This window comes from Lycium barbarum, chromosome 10 (assembly GCF_019175385.1).
Source record: "Lycium barbarum isolate Lr01 chromosome 10, ASM1917538v2, whole genome shotgun sequence".
In the NCBI taxonomy this organism is placed as follows: domain Eukaryota; kingdom Viridiplantae; phylum Streptophyta; class Magnoliopsida; order Solanales; family Solanaceae; genus Lycium; species Lycium barbarum.
The window spans coordinates 27,448,792-27,469,019 of NC_083346.1; positions in this window are offsets into that span (position 1 = coordinate 27,448,792).

Below are 20,228 nucleotides of genomic sequence, written 5' to 3' on the forward strand. Positions count from 1 at the left end.
AAAAATAACACAAAAATATAGAAAGTTTATTAAAAGTTAAGAAAAATGAAAGGATTAAAGAAACTAGCAGAAAATAAAATATGTAGCATGTTTTTACAAGTATAAATAATGCAATATTTATAAAGTTATTATGAGGTGGAAATCAACTAAAAACATCATAACTTTGGAGCAATTAAAATAAATAAATATTTAAGATATTGTCAAACTATGCATTTTACCTTCCTAAAAATATATAACTGATAAAATCTATTAATACTACTATAATTTAAGACATTACTCCTTCATACTTTGCTTTCAAATAGCAAAATGATAAAAGTTTGATCATTTTAAAGATATAGAATTTAGACAAGAAGACTAATAACAAGTGAAGATGTAAATTTTAATTTGATTATCTATTTTTAGAAGAAATGTTCAAGTGATGTTCACCATCTAAGCTTGTTGTTAAGTCTCCTTCAGCTCCATGACCGTGAATACTTCTGGTTCTACTTCAAAAGATGATGAAAAGCCAAAAGCATTACATGTAAAGAGTGGAAGTTATAATCCTCTTAACCAATTTAGATGGTAAGTTATTTTTTGTCTATCACGCTGGACTTGTATATTTGTGAAAAACTTATATAGTTTTAGCCTGTGATTTTCTTTTTTTGGCTGGCGGTCATCGGCCACAAACTAGAATGGAGGATTGAGTTTTTGCTTTTCTCAGCTTTGTAATTTCTGATTTGCTGATATAAAGGTCACGCCACCATACAATAATTAACTTTTTTTTAAAAAAAATCACCATCACATTGTCTCAATTAGTATATATGCAATAGTATGGCTCCTTCTCAATCTTCATACTCCTATAGTTAAATAAAAAAATTATCAATTATTTGTTAAAGAATGTTGGGGGTCAACAATGTTAATTAAGTAATTGTGAAATTTTACATATGATTTGTGAACAGTAAGGCGAACCCCGAGCGTTGGTGTTAGACGTGTTTAATACTATCCCTATATTCACGCTATACTGAAAAAAATAGAAAATGATTTAGATTCGAGCCAACAGAAAACTGTGTTTCCTTAAGGAATTTAATCCCCTCACAATTGCCCAAGGTTTGGATTAGTTTCTTCCAGGATAGAATGAAACTCTATTTTTCAATACTGGCAATCGAAATTGCAGAACTTCAGCGAACTCAACAAATAGTAGGAAATCACAGGACACTTACTTTTGTTTTTGAAAACCGATGCACAAAAGAGGGGAGAAGAAGATTGATTTTCAGAGAGTAAATTTCGTGATTTCTTGGTGTGTGAAATGAGGCGAAGCCTCTATTTTTTTTTTCTTTTTTAATAACCAACTAACAGGTGCAAATGTACTTTTTCGGATAGAAGGTGACTTTCTGTTTTGGCCAAGAATGTTTAAATTCATAAATGACGGTTGGGAAAAATTATTTGGCGTTAAATGAAAGAATTAAATTTTGTACGAATTAATATTAGAAAAAGGAAATTAAATGATGGAAATGAAAAATAAATACGGTCCAAAAATATTATAAATCAATCAGATTTTTTGATCAAATCTGAAGCCGATCCAACAACGACGATGGTCAGAGGGGAGACCAGCTTTTCAACTCTTTATGATAGAAGGTGTGCTTCTACATATAAGCACACAAATGTTGCTTTCCTTCACCAATTTGGGAGAAAGTTCACTTGAAAAAGTAATTTTTCCAATTTTCTTTCCCTCCATTTCTCAATTCACACTTTATCATTAAAGCTCACCACTTAGTGTCTTTAAAGGCCATTTAGGACGTACAATCGAATGTTTGGGGCATAAACCTCACAAAACAAAACCCCATATGTGAGCCTCATACGTTTTATAAGTCCGCCCTAGGTCGAGTCCGAAAAAAGTCCAGAAAAACCTTTTAAAATACTGCTCATTAGTGAAACTAAATATAGGAAAACTAATATATTATGTTGTGACTATTTCTAAGTAGGCGTTTGGCTATGCGATGTGAGATCATGATTTCATGTTTTGATTGCAAATCAGCGTTTGTTTATGCAATTTACACAAAATTTCAACTGCAACTTCATATCATGGTTTCCAATCCCAAATTCTCCAAAAAAGTATGATTTGCGATTCCAAATGATGATTTTTTTTTTTTAAATATAAGATTTGACCCATAAATTTATATTTTATAAAACATAAGTGCGTAGATATTTTTACCAATCATTTATATCAAATATTAAAAAGGATCTGCAAGTTGGTAGTATATTTATAACAAATCTACTCTTACCAACTGCATTAAAGAGTAGTTACACTACAATTCATGTTCAAATTTCCTTTTTATTGAATTAAAGTTCGATCAATTGATGTTGTATTTTTTAGAAAGGTCTTCTAGTAGCTTATTAATTTTTTTATGAATTGTGATTTGCTCATTTGGCAAGAATGTATAAGAATTGGGAAAGTTTTCGATGGTTTTCACAACTTGTGAGGGTTTTTATGTCTATGAGGAAACATACAACTTAAAAAATTTAAATTGCATGTCTAAACAAAACTTCAACTTCAAATCATCCTGATTTCAAATCAGTGGTTTCATATCATGATTTCAAATCTTGTCCAAACTACTCTTTTAAATTATTATTTTTATTAACTATGCCGAACGCGAATTAACAAGATGTAACAACTTTTATAACTACTTATTTCTCAATATCTCTCTGTGGGTTTTGTTTTCTCATTTTCTATTTATCCAAAGTAAATAGGAAATATAGATTATACTAAACAATATGCACATTTTAAAAATAGAATAGATGTTCAAATTTGAATCGTCAGCGAGACTTCAATTGGCAAAGCGGAAACCCCAAAGTACTAAGAAGACTTTTTTTTTTTCAGTTAAAAGGATGCATAATAATATTAAAGTCCTGAGAAGATGATTGTGTGCTTCTCTCAAATATATATAAAAGGATTAATTTATTAATTAATTATCGGGTATCCAATGTTTTCCCTTATAAACTTTTGGACAAGGAGAGGCAGCAAAACCAGAACCATTTTGGCAAAATAAAAAAAGGGAAAATAACCTAATAATACCTATTTAAGACTCCATATTACAAAACATAAGAATACTTTTTCTTATTTACAAAACATATTAATAAAATTATAAAGTATACCAGATTTGAGCTTAATGAGATACCCCCGATTTTAGGCTTTTTTTAAGGAAGAAAATCTGATTTTAAACGTGGACTTAATTCTAGGATACTTACCATTCAACTTCTTCTTCTTTTTAAAAATATTTCTCTCTCTTTCTCCCTCTATGATAGACACCATTTTCATACCTAAAATTCATCTTCTCTCCTAGTATAAATTTTCAAACCAATATTACAAAGTATTTTTGATTACTAACTTGTGTATTAATTGTATATAAAAACTGATTTGTATCGTTTTGAGATATATATGATCATTATGTGTTTTGAAAATCTGTATAAATTATATAAACTGTAGTTTTAAAAAATGTTGAAAACTAACATATGTATGAAGTGTGTACGGAGTCTGCTATATGCCATTTTTTAGATATATGCAGCACAATGTGTATGAAATGCGAACAAATTCGATATCAATTAGTCTTAAAAATGTAGAAAACTGATATGTGTATGAAATATGGATGGAATTTGGTTTGTATCAATTAGAAAACTTATTATACATATATACTTTCTCATAATCTATACATACTTTGATTAAATTTTATACAATTTATATGTTCTTTATCATAATCACAATATACATACAACTTTTATACATATTTCATACGTAGAAATTATAACGAATTTATACATTTATACATATTGCATACAAAAATTAAAATATATTTATTTTCTGGTGTATGAACTTTGTATGTAATCTGGTTTGTATCAATTACAAGTTTATTATACATATTTTTCTCAAAATTTATACATACTTTGATTAGATTTTATACTATTTATATGTACTTTATAATAATCAAAATACACATACAATTTTTATACATATTTCATATATAAAAATCTATACAGTTATACATATTGAATATGAAAATTATACATATATGTTTTTTGGTATATGAAATATTTACATAAAATTACCGATTATAATGGACTTTTTGAGTAAAAATTGGAGAAAATTAGGTAACAATATCTCTTAATTTTGAATGGGGAGAGAAAAGTGGATGAAATAAGGAAGCAAAAGTTGGAGAAAATCACGGAACTATATCTCTAAATTTTGAATGGAGAGAGAAAAGTGGATAAAATAACTAAAATGATTTCCTTACCTTATTTAATGTGTTGCATTTGCTTCTTTTTAATTTACATAATTCGTATAGATTTTGTAACAAGTCTATTGATATATTTTGTAAACTGAAAAATATCGTCATGTTCTGTAAATATACCCTCTTACCATGTACATATATGTTTTTTGCCCATAAAAAAATACAAAAAATAGATGCGCGAGAGGAAGAAGAATGGAAAGAAAAGAATGACATTTTTATTTTATTTTAAACGAGAAAAAGAAATCAAACCTCAAAAGTAGTTTTTTTTTTAATTTAACGTTTACATGCTTTCTCTTGAATACACAAAAATAAAGGAAAACATTTAAAAAAAAAAAGGTAAAAAAGAAAGGCAAGAAAAACAGAGAAGCCATCCAGAATTACACTTTCTCAGACCCATATTTTCTCTGTATATCCATTTCACGTTAGTTGGGACTTGGGAACGAGCCACGTGATTTACACTTTGATTATTCCCTTAGTTTGTAAATTTAGTCATATCAAGACCAAAAGTTAACCACTCTTTAAATAAAATGTTAAAAATCATCAGTGCTCCACTGCTCCATCGTATTATTTAGGGATCATTTTAAATGAAGGTCCAAACTTAAATGAACTATTTTGAATCTTTTCTCTAATATGGAGCATAAACTTTGTGATTGCGTTATTCACGTGAGTCAGTGCTTGAATATTTTGCTAATGTTTTCATGATTTTTTTTTTTTTTTTTTTTTTTTTTTTTTTTATATATTTGATATTACAGTTTGAGTTGCGACATCATGATTATGCAAAAATAACTCAAGTATCTTGCTAAATGAAATTTTATATAGGTTATGTGACATTTTCAAAGTAATGTAACTAATTTATAATGGTTAGGTTTTAGTTCCAATTTTGCACAGATGAGTGGCATTAGAACTAGAGTGGAACGTTTTTACTCCTAATTTTGCCCCCAAAGTATCAAACTTCGGACAAAATGACCTTCTAACACCTGGATGTGACATAATTTTTGTGATTGAAATGAAAAAATGAAGCGGGATGATAACGCTATTTTCGTCACATAGATCACAACAGGATTATGACGACCAAATATGTAAAACATAACCAAGTTTTTTAGTGCTCAAGGAAAGGGAAATAAGACACAATATTTTTCTTAAGTGATCACAAAAATAATAAGCAAAGCTGATTTGTCTACGCGGCGACAAGGCTGCATAGGCAGATTCAAGATTAAACTCGAATAGTTTGATCTTTAATATTTCTCTCCTTGTGTCCATCACAGACTTATAATTAGTGATTCAAAACTTATTATTTATTAAAATTTTAGCGTTTTCCTCATATTTATATTTCGTCCGAAAAGAGTAGGATTCAATTGAACCCATAATTCCATCAGCCTCTACGGGCTGGGAGGTAAAAAATAATTTCTTGATTCAAATGAATTTGTCTGTTATAGATAGAATATAAATTAGATGGTGTGAGAATAAAATCTCAAATTTAGTGGTAGAGGTAGAATTTTTGCTAAGGGGGTTCAAAAGATCAAAGAAACTGTTGTGCAAAACTCGTACTTAGGTTTTCTATGAAAATTTGAACCCCTTTTGTTGGAAATAATAATTCAAAATTGTAGCAAACCAAAATTGGTTAGGATTTGGTATTTTAATCCATGTCTAATTAGGATTTATAGTCAAATTAGTATAGGAATAAGTTTTCCTATTTTGAGTTAAAGTAGGTTTTATACTATTATAAATAGGGTTGCTGCTAGTTATTTTATATCGTGGAGATTGTAGAGAGTATTTAGAGATTCATAGAATTTATCAATAAAATATTCTTTTTCAAATTGGTATCAGAGCTTCTATGATCCTGGTAGAAAATCAAAAAGCTTCCGCTGCCGGCGGGCGGCTATGACTCATATATGCCGCCCGTCTGGCCAATGATGATGATGTTAGCAAATGTCTGGCCAATGATATAGGAAGCAAAATAATCATGCTCTAAATGATTGGTAGAAAGATTGCAAGTTCAAAGAGGTGCAAGAAAACATGCACAAGAGGAAGGAAGAAACTCTTCTCTAAAAGTTCGAGAGAGGTTCAAAAGAGAGAGAGAGAAAGAAACCAAGAAAAAAAAGGTTTTGAAGGTTGGTGAGAAAGTGCATCAACAAATTGGAATGTTGGAGAGAAAGTGCTCCAACGATTGTGAGGGTTAAGAGAAAGTGCTTCAACAATTGAAGGTTGGTGAGAAAGTGCATCAACAAATTGGAATGTTGGAGAGAAAGTGCTCCAACGATTGTGAAGGTTGAAGAGAAAGTGCTTCAACAAATTGGAAGATAGTGAGTGGCGGTTGAAGAGAAAGTGCTTCAACAATTGATGGACTGGAAACAAGTGCCTCGGCAAATTGAAGATGGTGACAAGTGGATCAAGAATTAGATACATAATTTTGAATTACGGGAGAATGTTGGAAATAATAATTCAAATTGTAGCAAACCAAAATTGGTTAGGATTTGGTATTTTAATTCACGTCTAATTAGGATTTATAGTCAAATTAGTATAGGAATAGGTTTTCCTATTTTGAGTTAAAGTAGGTTTTATACTATTATAAATAGAGCTGCTGCTAGTTATTTTATATCGTGGAGATTGTAGAGAGTATTTAGAGATTCATAGAATTTATCAATAAAATATTCTTTTTCACCTTTACTTCTGAGCTAAGCTTTTGGTTTGTGTTAAGGGGTTCTACATTCAAGATATGCACATAAAACAAAAATTTAATCCCATATACGCAGTGTAATTTTTCAATGAAGGGGGTTCGGATGAACCTTGGATATGCCCCGCTCAAATTAGTGGTTTGCCCATTGTCCTTGAAGGGAAACAATTACCTTTGTTAGGCAAAAGAAAGAGGGTGGGAGGGGGGGGTGGGGGGTGGGGGTGGGAACGAAAATGAAGGGAAAAATGCAAAACCATTAAACCAACCTTCTCTGCTCTGTTAATATTCCATGATCTCTATCATTATTTACTTCCAAAGTTGGAATCTTTCTATTCCGTACATATTTGTTCCTGAGCTATTTGGCATAAATAAAAGGGGTAAAGTGTTTGCAACACTAATTGGTATCTTTATCACATTATCCAAAACTTATTTGTTTTTGTTCATTCTTATTGCAACAAGATGGACTTTACCGAGGCTGAGAATGGACATCGAAATTTTGTAGGACTCTACCAGTTGAGCCTAATATCTATTAGGATTTCTTGGAGACTACTCTACCCTAAACCCTAGCTCAAGCCTATATAAAGGGACACATATTCCCTAAGAAAGACATCTTGAATATCCCATAACTCATGAGTATTCACAAAGAGATCGAGACACCAAATATTGTCATTCAAATCAAAATACGAAATGTTGCCCGACGTTCTTGGAGATCAAGTACATCAAGAAGGTCATCCTATGTTTGAGAAATACGCTACTAACGGACCTTGAATCATGGAGAAAATCTAAGAGAGAAGAATTAAGGGAATAGACAGATCTGTACCCGCTTCATCAATAAAATATATGTTTCTTCATATTTTATTTGTGGTTGCAATTTGTTTTCCTTATAATATGTTGCAAACAATCTTAATTACTTTCTTCACATTATGTATGTCAAATTAATTACACATCTTTGCTTATATAGTGTAGTACTACTAATGACTAGGCACTAGCTACTTATAGAAGCTCATTTTTCATATAATTATAACAGTTATTAGTATTTCAGCGATTAAATCGACGGATTTTCTGGGTTATATTTTCAATCCAGTCGTATTTATGTTTTTTTTTTTTTTTTTTTTTTTTTATATTCACTTAGCATAACAATTTAGCCATCAATTGATCATGTAAGCTTCGAGAACTAAAGCTAATCAAGACTTAATGGGCCGGATTTTGAATGGGCTACTAGCCTTAGATGGACTGTTTGTTTATCCTAAAAAAGAGTACAGTTAAATTTATTTGAGGTCTAGAGGATACGTGAATTGATTTGTTATAAACAGTGAATAATAAAGCCAATAATGACTAGAGAATTGAATAAATTAGTAAAGTAATTGTGCAAGCAATAATGAATTAAATTAGCCTGGCTTTTGTTGATCCTTGGAGAGAAACCTTTGATAGATTTTCCTCTGGTGGAACAACTGTTTGCTTCGGCTTTGCTAAATTAATGGTTAATCAGTACAAAAGAATGATAAAATAAACTTAATTGGTAGAAATTGGATATTATGAATGTGTGTAAGTTGTTGTTATTCGATGATCCTTTTGAGAGGCCTTCAAGCTCCTTTTATAGTATAAATACATCAGCACTTAAGTTGTGATTAAATTCTAATAATGAGCAATAATAGACAATAAATGTTGTTTTAATTCTAAATCACAACGTCTGCTTCGAGCCCGGACCGATCACACAACGTTTATCTTAATTAATGACCCGAAACAATTGACTCGGCAAGTTTGCTCCGGGGATAACCGGGGTCTCTCTTTCCGACCAAGTTAAACGACTAAGCAGCGTTTCATCTTCAAATGCCATGTGTTCCTTTCTCTTCATGCCATGTGTCAAGCTATATTTTATCATGTATACAAATAGCTCCCCCCCCCCCCCCCCAACTCTTCGGTGGAGTGTAATAACACTGGGGAGTGGATTTAAAACGACACCGGGCCTATCTCCACTTAATGGCGGGAAAATGAATCGTCCTATCGGTTCATTCAGAAAAGAAAACCATTGAACTTTGAATTCAATGCTTGTGCAGCGAAGCGCCGACAGCTTTTCAATCACGATGATTGACATAAAGCTACCGTTTCTGAAAAGTTGTGCCTCTTTGAATGTCAAATGTTTCATCTTCCTAAATTAAGTGTATATAAGGCAAGAAATCAAGCCCAAATTCAACCAAAACTTTCCTTTCCTAAAACGAGAGAAACTTCTCTTGAAATTTTCCTTATCTTTATCCTTTCCTTTCTTGCTAACATTCTAACTATGTCTGGTTCTTCATCCCCAAATAACACTCCACCTCCTGGACTCGTTCTGGGAAAGCTTCAATCTTACCAACAAGCTAAGAAGTCGACCTTAATTCCGTTGCCGCCGATATCCTCCCTACTGTGTTTAAATATCATGAAGATTTTAGAGCTGTCGACCGCCATCAATCTGTCGAGGATATCGAATCCTTCATAAATGTTGATATTATCCCCAAAGTTTAAGAGAACTGCAACTTCACTCCCGAAGTTGAAATTTCTGCTGTTAACTCTGAAGCCAGGATGAACCATCACTTCGAAAGTTTCTCCATGGTTCACACCTATCCCTTTGCGATAGGTTTCAATCTCCCAATTCCCCAAATTATTGAAGACTTTTGCCGCCGATACCGAGTTTGTATCGGTCAAGTTGCTCCTCAAATTTGGCGCCTGGTCTACTGTATTCAAATTTTAGCAAACCAGCCTGGTATTGCATTCACTCTAGACCACTTGATGCATTTGTACGCTCCCCGGGTGTTCCGTAGAGGGTTGGTTCATTTACATCCTCGTGAATGACGTTGTTTGGTCAGCCCGGAGGATGATTTTGACCGGGGATGGCTTCATAGGTTTGCAATGATCCAGACTTGTCATCTTCATCGTTTTCGGAGGCATGGAATAAAACTCGTCAGCCTTTTGTTTACTATTTTTACCTTTCTTCTTCCTACAATATCATTTTTCCCTTTACTTAATCCCTCTTTTCGTATGCTATTTCATAGCGGTTCCTATAGAGCTTGAACTCCTATTTGGGATTTTCGAGTGGGCCGTTGCATTGTTACATGCTACTCCTAACATAACTAGATCTTGGAGAAGCATGACCTCCGATTGGTGGAGGAGAAAAAGCCACGGTATGCCAGCTTTTTTTAATATGGTTTCACACCTCCTCTTTTTGCCTTTTTCTTTCTTATTAAGACTCTCCTTGTAGGTCTTCCTGTGAGGCAGACCACTTCCCGAAGAGTCCCTACTCAAAAAACTGCCTTGTCCAATATTGTCAATGTTGCTTCTTCCATCCGAAAGCGTAAGCCAAAGGATGCGTCAACATCTCCGACAAAAATTGGTTCTAAAGTGCGAACCCGATGCCGGCTCATGGAAGCGTGGTGCAAAACACAACAGGATGCACAGCCCGAGGTGGTTTTGATTAATGATAATGACAAGTGGCCTCAAGTTGGCAATCCCCAGGACCCTTTGCATGATGATTCCAGCAAAGCATCCGTGGAACCAAAGGTTTTCCCTTCTGAATTGCGTCCAGGAAATCCTGCTGCTCCAGTCTGTGAACCATCATAAAGAAGCTTCATTCCACTGGTTGAAGCCGGAACCTCGGGCTCATCTCCTCGTCCAATACCTCCGGTGATCAGTTTGGAATCCTCCTTGGCTCACCAGGCTAATCTGTTTCTTCAAGTGCCTATTTTGTCTTCCTCGTAAATTCACCTACAATTCCATGGTATTTCCAGTTGACACTCTTATTTTTCCTCTATCAGGGTCATGTGGCTGCCACATCTACTATTGTATTTGTACGATCAATTGCTCCCTCCGGTGGAGAAGTTAAGCTCCAAGAAGTTAATGATCGTCTAAGGAATTAAGTTAAGAGGCTGCAGGCTGAGATTCGAGACTTGAATTCTCTCCAAGCTTCCCTGAGAATGCGCTTGGAAGAGGCTGCTAATTCACTAAGGGACTAGGAGAATTCTCTTCAGATTCTGACTTTCTCTTATGTAGGTCTTCAGAATAAGGCTGCCAGGTTTGAGGGGGATTTGAGCAACATCTGGGGCCAACTTTTCAGTATGGAGGTTTCCCGGGACAGCCTTCGAGCCCGATGCAAAAAATTATGACTTCGTCGTGATCTAGCCATCTTAAAAACTCGGAGGGACACACTTGAAGAAGAAAGTGCTCATGATTTTGATCTTCCTACGTCATTTCTTGATGCTGAAATCGATCTGGAGGCTGCAGAGATGGCTCTCGAGGACATCTAGGATCCATAAATGGACAAACCGGGAGTGAAGATTCTGAGTCACCACCTGCTGCCGGAGCTGCACTGAACTCTTAGCTCTCGTACTTTCTCTAAGCTTTAAAATTGGTATTTCCATTCCTTTTTTTATTTGTTCTGAATGATTATCAATTTTTTTATGGAATTTTCCAAGTCTTATTTGTAAGCCTAAGCAAACCATGAGACCGGCTTTTTTTTGTGGGTCTGTAACATAGCTTACGGGCACATTTCTTTCTTTTGATAACCACTTGCTTTCATTAATCAAATGTCCACTTTTACTTCCGGTACTTTGTACAGTCACCTATTCCGTTTTTTCACAGTTGCCACTTCTATTCTTCAGGTTTTTTCTCAACAGAACACAAAAGCGAGGTTACTAGGGAACAATCAAAGAAGAGAATATTTAAGAAGTTTAGCTTCTTGATGCTCTTCTTGACATGTCTACTGATGGTCTTGCAAAGTTGTTCCCCGCTTATCCTCGAAGAATGTTCCAGAGAGGTTTGAAGAAGAAGCTCGTAGGCTAACTTCACCGTAATCATATAGGAAGAATTTTCACTATAAGGAGAATTTTTACTGTGGTGTCACTCACTCTTCAAGTTTTATTCCATTGAAATGATTCAGCCAGAGCTTGTCTTTATATCTTCTAGTAATACCAGCACTTCATTTTTACTGCAATTGTGATGAGAACAATGGATGTTTTGATCGATGTTTAGTTTGAGAATTAGCAACTTGCTGATATATTGTAGCCCTTTCAGCTTTTATACTTGCCTTGGGCTTTTTGTTGTATCTTTTCAATTTCCCAACATGTATTTATAAATCTTAATAAACACAATTGTTCACCTTTCTGCATTGTTATAATTCAAACAACTATACCTTATTCTAATGCAAAAGTAAAGATACGCAAATAATCTAAGCTTACCCTGATGCATTGTACCGGAAGTTAGCTTTTAATCTTCTGTTCACCCGAACTCCTTTTCTCTTTGAGGCAAATGGGCTCTTCCATTTTTATTTTGGGAACAACATATAAGTGCAAATTATGTTCACCTTTAGTGCATTTGGATAAATAACTTCCTCGTTTTTTTTGTTCTCTGTATTTTATAATCATCCGGATTAAATCTCTCCAAATGGATAATAATCTCATCATGCTTAAACATCATTGTGCTAAACTTTCTTGGGTTTTAACACCTCTGAATTTGTATTTATTGGGCTTATATACCCTTCAAATTTGTTTTCCTCGGGTTCATATATCCTTAAATTTGATTTTCTCGGCCAGGAATGACACTTCCGACTCCATTTTCTTTTCATGAATAAGGCCTTATAACTATGCTTATGAATTAGATGTCTCTAATTCATTTGGGTATTATTTGCTGAAATGCAAACTTATAATTTGTGTATAATTCAAGTATGCATAACTCTCAATGACAATTTTTTCTTTTTGGAGAGAAAAAGTCTATTTGACTGATACATTTCTCTATTATTGCAACATCAAAATTTTAGGAAATAAATCCATCAAACTTGGACAGTTTTTTGACTGGCCGGCTTATAGCTTGGCTAACAGCCACCTAAGAAAACTGTATCACATTAAAAGCTTTGACTTCCTATGACATTTTCTTCGTCAGTCTCTAGTATCTTGTCTTGCTTCCTCTTTTAAAAAACCTTTTGAATCATTCTTGATTTCCTGTGGCCTCTGACGTTAGATCGATCCAATTTATTTGAGGTAACACGTTTGTTGCTGCCTCATTAAAAACCTTACCGGAAAAATCCTTTGCTTGCTTACAGGGATAAAAACCGATCGAAGGGAAATAGAGTACAACACGTGCTTTCTAAGTTCTCTGAGTAATCTTGTAATCTTCCGTTGCCTCCGAACTAATTTCTTGCTTGAATCCGCTTTTCCTTTTGATCTTGCAATAAGTGTTGAATTTTCCTTAGAAAAAGCATTCAAAAAATAATAATTAAACTTACCTCGAATGATTTTGACATTCAATCATTTGGTATGAATTTCTTCCCTGTAATCTTATATGATCAAATACTCATTCACTTATTCCTTCTGCTTATTCTTCCATCTTCACCGTTCTTTTTATTTTTATTTTTTTTTATTTTTTTTTACTCTCCTTGCCGAAGCTGCTACTAGACATTCCATTCGTCGAAGCTTTTCGTCGGGACAAACTCTACTCCCTCTGGTGTTTGAAATTCTAACCGTCTGAATGGAGCTGCGATCACAACGTTCGTATCTTGAATCCAAGTTCTTCCTAAGATAACCTTGAAATTTGTGCCTCCATTTACTACTTGAAACTTTGTATTCCACTCTCCGCCTCGGTGATAACTAATAACTCTATAACTCATTTCTCAACTCCTTCAGGTAACACTATTTCACCCATCACTGCTAAATTTTCTATGACTCCCCACTGATTAATGTTCACTGCACTTCTCGGAACAACTGCGACTTCGGAAACTACGCAACTATTAATCAAAGGAGAAATCACCAAATCACTAGGTCGAGATGAAATTTCCTCTTCACATATGTCGCCAATTGACAAAGCTTTCTTTTGTTTATGATCTAGGGTTCCACAAACTCCCGTCACCTCATCATTTCTATTCGGAGGGATTTTCTTGGTTTTTCCGAGCTCGTCAATTATCATGTTGATAACGTGACATGGTTCGGTCTGAAACTCTTGCTTGACCAAATCCCTATGCTTTCCGTAGTTATCTTTGGCCCTATCACTTAAGAATTCTCTTAAGTGACCACCCTTTAACAACCGTGCAACCTCGTCCCTGAGGTGCCTGCAGTCAGTAGTCCGGTGACCATGGGTTCCATGGTAATCACAAAATAAGCTCATATCCCTTTGGCTGGGATCTGACCTCATCGGTAGGGGTTGCTTCGCACCGTCAATCTTATTTATTGCTGCAACCAATTCCACCAAATCAACATTGAAGTTATATTCCGACAACCTCGAATTTTCAATATTGTTTGTAACTAAATCCACTGTCGCGTTTTGGACTGCAATCCTCATCTATTTTGAGTGGAGTCGATTTTTCTGTCAGAATTTGGCCTCTCATATTGATTATTCTGGTTTCGTTTTGGTCTTGAACAGGATTTCTCCTGTTGATCATACGGTTGATACTTTTCTTTCCATATCTGGGATCGTGATCAGCATTCCTTCTTGGTCTGTCATGGTTCCGATCCTGCCAATAGATCCAGCTGGCAATCCAAACTGATCATCTTCCACTCGAATTTTTTATTCATACCTGTTATGAACATCCACCTATTTTGTAGGGTGAAATTCTAATAGGCTTTCTTTTAATTTCAATGAGGCACTCGAGCAATAGCCTTTTGCTGCTTTTCGAGTAGGTCCAGGATTTTTGCTAACCTTGGGTTTTTAGCTGCTACTTCTTCTTCGTGCTCATCATTGGGAGTTACATCGTTTCCCATATGCTTGGATCCACGAGGAGAAATCTGGTCTCGAGGATTCCCCGCCCTAACTTCTCATGTTGCCGGATCTCTTTCTTGTGTATTCGTGTTGTTTAATACTCCAACAATTTGGTTTCCAGTGTTTGTCATTGTTAGAACTACCTGGTAACAGAGATTAAAAATTAATAAGTAAAGTAATTAGAGCAACAAAATAATATCACTATTATCTTTAGCCCCACGGTGGACGCCAAACTGTTTACCCTAAAAAAGAGTGCAGTTAAATTTATTTGAGGTCTAAAGGATACATGAATTGATTTGTTATAAACAGTAAATAATAAATCCAATAATGACTAGAGAAATTGAATAAATTAGTAAAGTAATTGTAAAGCAATAATGAATTAAATAAGCATGGGTTTTGTTAATCCTTGGAGAGAATCCTTTGATAGGCTTTCCTCCGGTGGAACAGCTGTTTGCTTCGCCTTTGCTAAACTAATGGTAACTCGGTACAAAAGAATGATAAAATAAACTTAATTACTAGAAATTGGATAGTATGAATGTGTGTAAGTTGCTGTTATTTGATGATCATTTTGAGAGGCCTTCAGGCTCCTTTTATACTACAAATACATCAACACTTAAGCTGTGTTAAATTTTAATATTGAGCAATAATAGACAATAAATGTTGTTTTAATTCTAAATCGTAACATCTGTTTCGAGCCCGGACCGGTCACACAACGTTTATCTTTAATTAATGACCCAAAAAAATTGACTCGGCAAGTTTGCTTCGGGGTTAACCAGAGTCTCTCTTTCCGACCAAGTTATACGACTAAGCATCGTTTCTCCTTCAAATGCCACATGTTCCTTTCTCACCATGCCATGGTATATATATATATATATATATATATATATATATATATACTATATTTTCTTGGGAGTCTAGACAATATCTGATAGATTATGTAAATATTTTGTAACATTTTGTATCAGAGGTCTAGGGTTTTCTTTTTTTCCTCTCCTCTCTCCTCTCCGCTGCCCTAGCTCCGTCGGCTGCCATTTTTTTTCCGCCACCATGTCCGACTCCAAATCTTCCTTTCACCCCGCTTTCGCCGTCTCCAACATCCGTAATCACATTCCTGTGGTTCTTGAAATGGAGAATGCACAATACGGTACATGGGCGGAATTGTTTAAAATCCACGCCAAATCCCATAGGGTCCTACACCATATCATCGGACCAGAGAAAGGGACGCAGGCAGCCCCTCCCTCCGATGACGACAAAGAACTTTGATCGACCCTTGATGCGACTGTGCTCCAGTGGATTTATTCCACAATTTCGAATAACCTCCTTACATTCTTGAACCTGGAGCAACGGCCATGAAAGCCTGGGATCGCTTGCGTGACATCTTCCAGGACCATCAAAACTCCCGGGCCGTTATGCTCGAACAAGAGTTTTCCACAACTAGGATGGAAGACTTCCAGAACGCGTCTGCATATTGTCAAAGGCTCAAAAGCATCTCCGATCAGTTAAAAAATGTGAGGGCTCCGGTTTCCAATTCCCGCCTTGTTCTTCAGCTTGTTTCGGGTCTCACCGACGCATTCAAGGGTGTGGGAACGCAGATTCGTCACAACAAACCATTGCCTCCTTTCACTGAGACGCGCTCCTCACTCGTTCTGGAGGAACGAGAATAGGCGATGCAGGCGGCCCACTCTACTCCTTCGGCGATGGTGGCTGCCACAGGTGGTGAGGGTTCGACTTCTTATTTTGATAATACTAATTCGTCTGGTCATGCTGTGAATAACAGGGGCAAAAATAACAACAACAAAGGCCGCAATTCTGGCAGTCGAAACGGCGCTGGCCGTGGAAACGGTGGCGGCAGCCGCGATCACAGCGGCGGAAATTCTCAGCCACCGCCAGGCAGCTGGCCGCGTCACCCATCTCCTCACCCGTGGCAGCTTCCAAATTATGCTTGGGGATTGATGCCACAATGGGCCGTGCCACCTTGCCCGTATCCGTCCACTTGGCCGACGTCTTCGCAAGGCCCCTCGGCCAAACAGTCGGGCATTCTCGGCCCTGCTCCCCAGCCTCCGCAGCAGGCGTATGCTGCTGCCCCGTATCAGCAGATGTATGCCCCGTCTTATGCTCCCACGGACATCGAATCAGCAATGCATACGATGACTATGAATCCTCCGGACCAGAAGTGGTACATGGACACCGGTGCCACATCTCACATGACATCCACGAATAATAATCTCTCGTCTTATTCTAATTTGAGCAATCATCATCATGGTATTGTTATTGGTAATGGTCATTCAATTCCAATTCACGGTTGTGGTCATACTCATTTGCCTCCCCCAAACCCTCCTTTATCGATGAAAAATGTTCTCCACGCCCCAAAACTCATTAAAAACTTAATCTCTGTTAGAAAGTTCACTACTGATAACTCTTTGTCTGTTAATTTTGATCCATATGGGTTTTTCTGTGAAGGATTTTCAGACGGGGATGCCGCTATTGAGATGTGATAGCCGGGGCGATCTATATCCCATCACCACCACCATCACAAACACAACCAATTCTCCATCAACTTTTGCTGCTTTGTCTTCTTCTCTTTGGCATGATCGTTTGGGTCACCCGGGAGCGTCAGTTTTGAATTCTCTTAGGATCAATAAAAGCATTGAATGTAATAATTCTAGTTGCTCTAGTATTTGTCGTTCTTGCGTGCTTGGAAAACATATTAAGTTGCCTTTTGTTCCGTCTAATTCGAACACTTGTATGCCTTTTGATATTATTCATAGTGATTTATGGACTTCTCCTGTCTTAAGTTCCATGGGTCATCGTTATTATGTTCTTTTCTTGGATGATTTCTCAAAATATTTGTGGACTTTTCCCTTAGCTAGGAAATCTGATGTCTTTGCTAAGTTTTTAGAATTTCGGGCCCATGTCCGAACGCATTTTGAACAAGAAATAAAAAATGTCCAATGTGATAATGGGAAAAAATATGAAAATAATGATTTTTGGCGTCTTTGTGAGTCGAATGGGATGTCTTTCCGTCTTTTCTGTCCTCATACGTCCTCACAAAATGGGAAGGCCGAAAGGAAGATTCGGTTTATCAATAATGTTGTGCGAACTCTTCTTGCCCACGCTTCTCTTCCGCCTTCCGTTTGACATCATGCATTGCAAATGGCAACTTACCTACTCAATATTTTACCAAGCAAGTTATTGAACCATACGTCTCCCCTCCATGCTCTATATCATAAGGAATCTATGTACTCTCACCTTCGGGTCTTTGGGTGTTTGTGCTACCCTCTATTCCCGTCAACTATGATTCAAAAGTTGCAGGCCCGGTCTACACCTTGTGTATTTTTGGGATACCCATCCAACCATAGAGGCTACAAATGCTATGACCTATCATCAAATATGATCATCCTTAGTCGTTATGTTGTTTTCGATGAGACTCAGTTTCCCTTTGCTAACTTTCCTACTCCTCAACCCCATACATACGATTTTTTGGATGAAGGGATCTCCCCTTATATTTTTCATCACCTCCAAGAATCGGCCCCTGCCCCCTCCCCGCCCGCTGCCCAGCCGACCACTGCTCTTCCACTGCCTCCCGTCACCACTGCTAGTCCCACGGTGAGGCAGCCCCAGCTAGACCGACTGCCAGCCCCCGTCCCCTTGCTATTGTCCAGCCGACTATCCCCACTCCCCGTCCCACCATGGTCACCCGCAGCCAACGAGGTATTGTCAAGCCTAAACGTCCGTTTAACTTACATACCACGGTTACGAAATCTCTTCTACCTCGTAACCCATTGGCCGCTCTTCGTGACCCGAATTGGAAAATGGCTATGAATGATGAATTTGATGCTCTTGTTAGGAATAAGACGTGGATTTGGTCCCCCGTCCACCTAATGTTAATTTTATTCGTTCTATGTGGATTTTTACTCATAAGGAAAAGTCTAATGGTGATTTTGAGAGGCATAAAGCCCGACTTGTAGGTGATGGAAAAACTCAGCAGGTTGGCATTGACTGTGGTAAGACGTTTAGTCCGGTGGTGAAACCGGCAACTATCCGCACTATTCTTAGTCTTTCGTTGTCAAAGCATTGACCTATACATCAACTGGATATGAAGAATGCTTTTCTTCACGGTGAGCTCAAGGAAACTGTGTATATGCATCAACCGATGGGTTTTCGGGATCGCACACATCCTGATTATGTTTGCCTATTGCGTAAGTCTCTCTATGGGCTTAAACAGGCTCCCCGTGTTTGGTATAGACGATTTGCAGATTTTGTGTTTTCCCTTGGCTTCTCTAATAGCAGGTTTGATAATTCTTTGTTCATCTACCATACAGGGACTGAAATGGCATACATTTTACTATATGTTGATGATATTATACTCACTGCATCCTCAGACGCTCTCCGTCGTTCCATCATGGATAGGCTTGGTTCCGAATTTGCTATGAAGGATTTAGGTCTTTTGAATTATTTTCTTGGCATTGTTGTGACCCGTCACAAGGGGGGATGTTCCTCTCTCAACGTAAGTATGCCGAGGAAATCATTGATCGCGCGGGTATGTCATCTTGCAAGCCCTCTCTCACTCCGGTTGACACAAAACCGAAGGTCAGTGCTACTTCGGGTGCTCCTTATGCAGATCCCACTCATTATCGTAGTCTCGCAGATGCTCTTCAGTATCTCACTTTCACGAGACTAGATATTTCATATGCTGTCCAACAGGTGTGCTTACATATGCATGATCCGAGGAACGATCAAATGCATGCTCTTAAGCGGATTGTGCGGTATGTTCAGGGCACTCTTGACCATGGGTTGCATTTCTACCCCTCATCGATCACCGACCTTGTCTCCTACACCGATGCAGATTGGGGTGGCTTTCCGGACACTCGTCGTTCTACGTCGAGGTATTGTGTATTTTTGGGTGACAACTTGATTTCTTGGTCGTCAAAGCGACAACCAACTCTTTCTTGGTCTAGCGCTGAAGCAGAGTATCGAGGTGTGGCTAATGTTATCTCCGAGTCTTGCTGGATTCGCAATCTTTTATTGGAACTACATTGTCCGGTTCGCAAGGCTACGTTGGTATATTGTGACAATGTGAGTGCCATATATCTGTCCGGTAATCCGGTGCAACATCAACGCACCAAACATATTGAGATGGACATTCATTTTGTGCGTGAGAAGGTTGCGCGGGGACAAGTTCGAGTCCTTCATGTCCCGTCCCGATATCAGATTGCAGATATTTTCACTAAAGGTCTTCCTCAGGTCCTTTTTGAAGAATTTCGTGACAGTCTCAGCGTTCGTAAACCTCCCGTTTCGACTGCGGGGGTGTGATAGATTATGTAAATATTTTGTAATCTCTTATTGTGGGTTAGAATATTTTGTAATATTTTATACTCTCCTATTTTAGGTAGGATATTTTTGTATCTTAACCAAATCAAGGAATGAAAGGAGACTACGGAAAATAATTCTTTCAATATCCAAAGACAATTCTTTTTCCAAGTTTTAAATCCATTTTCATTTTACAAGTAGAGCTTCTCTTTTTAAGTTATGATCTAAAATACATTTGGTAACATTCACAACAAAAGGAAGTAAAA